General features: G+C 42.8%; 14 non-coding genes and 1 pseudogene across 14 annotated transcripts in view; all 15 read right to left on the reverse strand.

Annotated features, from left to right (window-relative positions):
- LOC132127991 (5S ribosomal RNA) overlaps positions 1–23 on the reverse strand; it is a 119-nt gene extending 96 nt beyond the window's left edge. Inside the window, exon 1 of the ribosomal RNA XR_009427712.1 lies at positions 1–23. This exon is cut by the window's left edge and continues 96 nt beyond it. This is a non-coding gene — a ribosomal RNA (5S ribosomal RNA).
- Positions 24–250: 227 nt separating this feature from the next.
- On the reverse strand, positions 251–369 carry LOC132128020 (5S ribosomal RNA). The gene has a single exon (XR_009427739.1). It is a non-coding gene; the product is annotated as a 5S ribosomal RNA (ribosomal RNA).
- Positions 370–604: 235 nt separating this feature from the next.
- On the reverse strand, positions 605–723 carry LOC132128820 (5S ribosomal RNA). Its single transcript, XR_009428387.1, has one exon. It is a non-coding gene; the product is annotated as a 5S ribosomal RNA (ribosomal RNA).
- A 228-nt stretch (positions 724–951) lies between these two features.
- Positions 952–1,070, reverse strand: LOC132128022 (5S ribosomal RNA). The gene has a single exon (XR_009427741.1). It is a non-coding gene; the product is annotated as a 5S ribosomal RNA (ribosomal RNA).
- Positions 1,071–1,305: 235 nt separating this feature from the next.
- On the reverse strand, positions 1,306–1,424 carry LOC132128821 (5S ribosomal RNA). Its single transcript, XR_009428388.1, has one exon. It is a non-coding gene; the product is annotated as a 5S ribosomal RNA (ribosomal RNA).
- A 228-nt stretch (positions 1,425–1,652) lies between these two features.
- On the reverse strand, positions 1,653–1,771 carry LOC132127913 (5S ribosomal RNA). The gene has a single exon (XR_009427638.1). It is a non-coding gene; the product is annotated as a 5S ribosomal RNA (ribosomal RNA).
- A 228-nt stretch (positions 1,772–1,999) lies between these two features.
- LOC132128023 (5S ribosomal RNA) lies at positions 2,000–2,118 on the reverse strand. Its single transcript, XR_009427742.1, has one exon. It is a non-coding gene; the product is annotated as a 5S ribosomal RNA (ribosomal RNA).
- Positions 2,119–2,353: 235 nt separating this feature from the next.
- LOC132128033 (5S ribosomal RNA) lies at positions 2,354–2,472 on the reverse strand. Its single transcript, XR_009427751.1, has one exon. It is a non-coding gene; the product is annotated as a 5S ribosomal RNA (ribosomal RNA).
- A 236-nt stretch (positions 2,473–2,708) lies between these two features.
- LOC132128147 (5S ribosomal RNA) lies at positions 2,709–2,827 on the reverse strand. Its single transcript, XR_009427858.1, has one exon. It is a non-coding gene; the product is annotated as a 5S ribosomal RNA (ribosomal RNA).
- A 228-nt stretch (positions 2,828–3,055) lies between these two features.
- On the reverse strand, positions 3,056–3,174 carry LOC132128045 (5S ribosomal RNA). Its single transcript, XR_009427762.1, has one exon. It is a non-coding gene; the product is annotated as a 5S ribosomal RNA (ribosomal RNA).
- Positions 3,175–3,402: 228 nt separating this feature from the next.
- On the reverse strand, positions 3,403–3,521 carry LOC132128024 (5S ribosomal RNA). The gene has a single exon (XR_009427743.1). It is a non-coding gene; the product is annotated as a 5S ribosomal RNA (ribosomal RNA).
- Positions 3,522–3,746: 225 nt separating this feature from the next.
- LOC132128087 (5S ribosomal RNA) lies at positions 3,747–3,865 on the reverse strand. The gene has a single exon (XR_009427801.1). It is a non-coding gene; the product is annotated as a 5S ribosomal RNA (ribosomal RNA).
- Positions 3,866–4,095: 230 nt separating this feature from the next.
- Positions 4,096–4,214, reverse strand: LOC132128056 (5S ribosomal RNA). Its single transcript, XR_009427773.1, has one exon. It is a non-coding gene; the product is annotated as a 5S ribosomal RNA (ribosomal RNA).
- A 238-nt stretch (positions 4,215–4,452) lies between these two features.
- Positions 4,453–4,561, reverse strand: LOC132128262 (5S ribosomal RNA; annotated as a pseudogene).
- A 237-nt stretch (positions 4,562–4,798) lies between these two features.
- On the reverse strand, positions 4,799–4,917 carry LOC132128115 (5S ribosomal RNA). Its single transcript, XR_009427828.1, has one exon. It is a non-coding gene; the product is annotated as a 5S ribosomal RNA (ribosomal RNA).
- Between the last annotated feature and the right edge of the window lie 83 nt (positions 4,918–5,000).

Below are 5,000 nucleotides of genomic sequence, written 5' to 3' on the forward strand. Positions count from 1 at the left end.
GCCAGGTTGGTATGGCCGTAAGCAAAAACTGCTGCAAAGATAGGGCTATTTAAAGATCAGCCACTCTCATCTCCAGTACATTATATAAGTAGGGAAGAAACCCCAAAAGCTTACAGCACCTGGAATTATTCCCATGCAGTCTACCATCCAAGTAGTAACCAGTACCAAACATGCTAAGATTCGGAGATCGGGCATTGACTCTTTTTTTTTTTTGCAAGATTATTATATAATTAGTGAAACATTTCCAAAAAGCTTACTGCACCTGGTATTCCCAGGCGGTCTCCCATCCAAGTACTAACCAGGCCCAAACCTGCTTAGCTTCCGAGATCAGACGAGATCGGGCATAGCCAGGTTGGTATGGCCGTAAGCAAAAACTGCTGCAAAGATAGGGCTATTTAAAGATCAGCCACTCTCATCTCCAGTACATTATATAAGTAGGGAAGAAACCCCAAAAGCTTACAGCACCTGGAATTATTCCCAGGCAGTCTACCATCCAAGTAGTAACCAGTACCAAACATGCTAAGATTCGGAGATCGGGCATTGACTCTTTTTTTTTTTTTTTTTTTTGCAAGATTATTATATAATTAGTGAAACATTTCCAAAAAGCTTACAGCACCTGGTATTCCCAGGCGGTCTCCCATCCAAGTACTAACCAGGTCCAAACCTGCTTAGCTTCCGAGATCAGACGAGATCGGGCATAGCCAGGTTGGTATGGCCGTAAGCGAAAACTGCTGCAAAGAGAGGGCTATTTAAAGATCAGCCACTCTAATCTCCAGTACATTATATAAGTAGGGAAGAAAACCCAAAAGCTTACAGCACCTGGAATTATTCCCAGGCAGTCTACCATCCAAGTAGTAACCAGTACCAAACATGCTAAGATTCGGAGATCGGGCATTGACTCTTTTTTTTTTTTTGCAAGATTATTATATAATTAGTGAAACATTTCCAAAAAGCTTACTGCACCTGGTATTCCCAGGCGGTCTCCCATCCAAGTACTAACCAGGCCCAAACCTGCTTAGCTTCCGAGATCAGACGAGATCGGGCATAGCCAGGTTGGTATGGCCGTAAGCAAAAACTGCTGCAAAGATAGGGCTATTTAAAGATCAGCCACTCTCATCTCCAGTACATTATATAAGTAGGGAAGAAACCCCAAAAGCTTACAGCACCTGGAATTATTCCCAGGCAGTCTACCATCCAAGTAGTAACCAGTACCAAACATGCTAAGATTCGGAGATCGGGCATTGACTCTTTTTTTTTTTTTTTTTTTTGCAAGATTATTATATAATTAGTGAAACATTTCCAAAAAGCTTACAGCACCTGGTATTCCCAGGCGGTCTCCCATCCAAGTACTAACCAGGTCCAAACCTGCTTAGCTTCCGAGATCAGACGAGATCGGGCATAGCCAGGTTGGTATGGCCGTAAGCGAAAACTGCTGCAAAGAGAGGGCTATTTAAAGATCAGCCACTCTAATCTCCAGTACATTATATAAGTAGGGAAGAAAACCCAAAAGCTTACAGCACCTGGAATCATTCCCAGGCAGTCTACCATCCAAGTAGTAACCAGTACCAAACATGCTAAGATTCGGAGATCGGGCATTGACTCTTTTTTTTTTTTTGCAAGATTATTATATAATTAGTGAAACATTTCCAAAAAGCTTACTGCACCTGGTATTCCCAGGCGGTCTCCCATCCAAGTACTAACCAGGCCCAAACCTGCTTAACTTCCGAGATCAGACGAGATCGGGCATAGCCAGGTTGGTATGGCCGTAAGCAAAAACTGCTGCAAAGAGAGGGCTATTTAAAGATCAGCCACTCTCATCTCCAGTACATTATATAAGTAGGGAGGAAACCCCAAAAGCTTACAGCACCTGGAATTATTCCCAGGCAGTCTACCATCCAAGTAGTAACCAGTACCAAACATGCTAAGATTCGGAGATCGGGCATTGACTCTTTTTTTTTTTTTGCAAGATTATTATATAATTAGTGAAACATTTCCAAAAAGCTTACTGCACCTGGTATTCCCAGGCGGTCTCCCATCCAAGTACTAACCAGGCCCAAACCTGCTTAGCTTCCGAGATCAGACGAGATCGGGCATAGCCAGGTTGGTATGGCCGTAAGCGAAAACTGCTGCAAAGAGAGGGCTATTTAAAGATCAGCCACTCTCATCTCCAGTACATTATATAAGTAGGGAAGAAACCCCAAAAGCTTACAGCACCTGGAATTATTCCCAGGCAGTCTACCATCCAAGTAGTAACCAGTACCAAACATGCTAAGATTCGGAGATCGGGCATTGACTCTTTTTTTTTTTTTTTTTTTTGCAAGATTATAATATAATTAGTGAAACATTTCCAAAAAGCTTACAGCACCTGGTATTCCCAGGCGGTCTCCCATCCAAGTACTAACCAGGCCCAAACCTGCTTAGCTTCCGAGATCAGACGAGATCGGGCATAGCCAGGTTGGTATGGCCGTAAGCGAAAACTGCTGCAAAGAGAGGGCTATTTAAAGATCAGCCACTCTAATCTCCAGTACATTATATAAGTAGGAAAAGAAAACCCAAAAGCTTACAGCACCTGGAATTATTCCCAGGCAGTCTACCATCCAAGTAGTAACCAGTACCAAACATGCTAAGATTCGGAGATCGGGCATTGACTCTTTTTTTTTTTTTTTTTTTTGCAAGATTATTATATAATTAGTGAAACATTTCCAAAAAGCTTACAGCACCTGGTATTCCCAGGCGGTCTCCCATCCAAGTACTAACCAGGGCCAAACCTGCTTAGCTTCCGAGATCAGACAAGATCGGGCATAGCCAGGTTGGTATGGCCGTAAGCAAAAACTGCTGCAAAGATAGGGCTATTTAAAGATCAGCCACTCTCATCTCCAGTACATTATATAAGTAGGGAAGAAACCCCAAAAGCTTACAGCACCTGGAATTATTCCCAGGCAGTCTACCATCCAAGTAGTAACCAGTACCAAACATGCTAAGATTCGGAGATCGGGCATTGACTCTTTTTTTTTTTTTGCAAGATTATTATATAATTAGTGAAACATTTCCAAAAAGCTTACAGCACCTGGTATTCCCAGGCGGTCTCCCATCCAAGTACTAACCAGGCCCAAACCTGCTTAGCTTCCGAGATCAGACGAGATCGGGCATAGCCAGGTTGGTATGGCCGTAAGCGAAAACTGCTGCAAAGAGAGGGCTATTTAAAGATCAGCCACTCTAATCTCCAGTACATTATATAAGTAGGGAAGAAAACCCAAAAGCTTACAGCACCTGGAATTATTCCCAGGCAGTCTACCATCCAAGTAGTAACCAGTACCAAACATGCTAAGATTCGGAGATCGGGCATTGACTCTTTTTTTTTTTTTGCAAGATTATTATATAATTAGTGAAACATTTCCAAAAAGCTTACTGCACCTGGTATTCCCAGGCGGTCTCCCATCCAAGTACTAACCAGGCCCAAACCTGCTTAGCTTCCGAGATCAGACGAGATCGGGCATAGCCAGGTTGGTATGGCCGTAAGCGAAAACTGCTGCAAAGAGAGGGCTATTTAAAGATCAGCCACTCTCATCTCCAGTACATTATATAAGTAGGGAAGAAACCCCAAAAGCTTACAGCACCTGGAATTATTCCCAGGCAGTCTACCATCCAAGTAGTAACCAGTACCAAACATGCTAAGATTCGGAGATCGGGCATTGACTCTTTTTTTTTTGCAAGATTATAATATAATTAGTGAAACATTTCCAAAAAGCTTACAGCACCTGGTATTCCCAGGCGGTCTCCCATACAAGTACTAACCAGGCCCAAACCTGCTTAGCTTCCGAAATCAGACGAGATCGGGCATAGCCAGGTTGGTATGGCCGTAAGCGAAAACTGCTGCAAAGAGAGGGCTATTTAAAGATCAGCCACTCTAATCTCCAGTACATTATATAAGTAGGGAAGAAAACCCAAAAGCTTACAGCACCTGGAATTATTCCCAGGCAGTCTACCATCCAAGTAGTAACCAGTACCAAACATGCTAAGATTCGGAGATTGGGCATTGACTCTTTTTTTTTTTTTTTGCAAGATTATTATATAATTAGTGAAACATTTCCAAAAAGCTTACAGCACCTGGTATTCCCAGGCGGTCTCCCATCCAAGTACTAACCAGGCCCAAACCTGCTTAGCTTCCGAGATCAGACGAGATCGGGCATAGCCAGGTTGGTATGGCCGTAAGCGAAAACTGCTGCAAAGAGAGGGCTATTTAAAGATCAGCCACTCTCATCTCCAGTACATTATATAAGTAGGGAAGAAACCCCAAAAGCTTACAGCACCTGGAATTATTCCCAGGCAGTCTACCATCCAAGTAGTAACCAGTACCAAACATGCTAAGATTCGGAGATCGGGCATTGACTCTTTTTTTTTTTTTTTTTTTTTTTGCAAGATTATTATATAATTAGTGAAACATTTCCAAAAAGCTTACAGCACCTGGTATTCCCAGGCGGTCTCCCATCCAAGTACTAACCAGGTCCAAACCTGCTTAGCTTCCGAGATCGGGCATAGCCAGGTTGGTATGGCCGTAAGCGAAAACTGCTGCAAAGAGAGGGCTATTTAAAGATCAGCCACTCTAATCTCCAGTACATTATATAAGTAGGGAAGAAAACCCAAAAGCTTACAGCACCTGGAATTATTCCCAGGCAGTCTACCATCCAAGTAGTAACCAGTACCAAACATGCTAAGATTCGGAGATCGGGCATTGACTCTTTTTTTTATTTTTTATTTTTTGCAAGATTATTATATAATTAGTGAAACATTTCCAAAAAGCTTACAGCACCTGGTATTCCCAGGCGGTCTCCCAGCCAAGTACTAACCAGGCCCAAACCTGCTTAGCTTCCGAGATCAGACGAGATTGGGCATAGCCAGGTTGGTATGGCCGTAAGCGAAAACTGCTGCAAAGAGAGGGCTATTTAAAGATCAGCCACTCTCATCTCCAGTACATTATATAAGTAGGGAAGAAACCCCAA

The sequence above is a fragment of the Carassius carassius genome, chromosome 45, assembly GCF_963082965.1.
Source record: "Carassius carassius chromosome 45, fCarCar2.1, whole genome shotgun sequence".
NCBI lineage: Eukaryota > Metazoa > Chordata > Actinopteri > Cypriniformes > Cyprinidae > Carassius > Carassius carassius.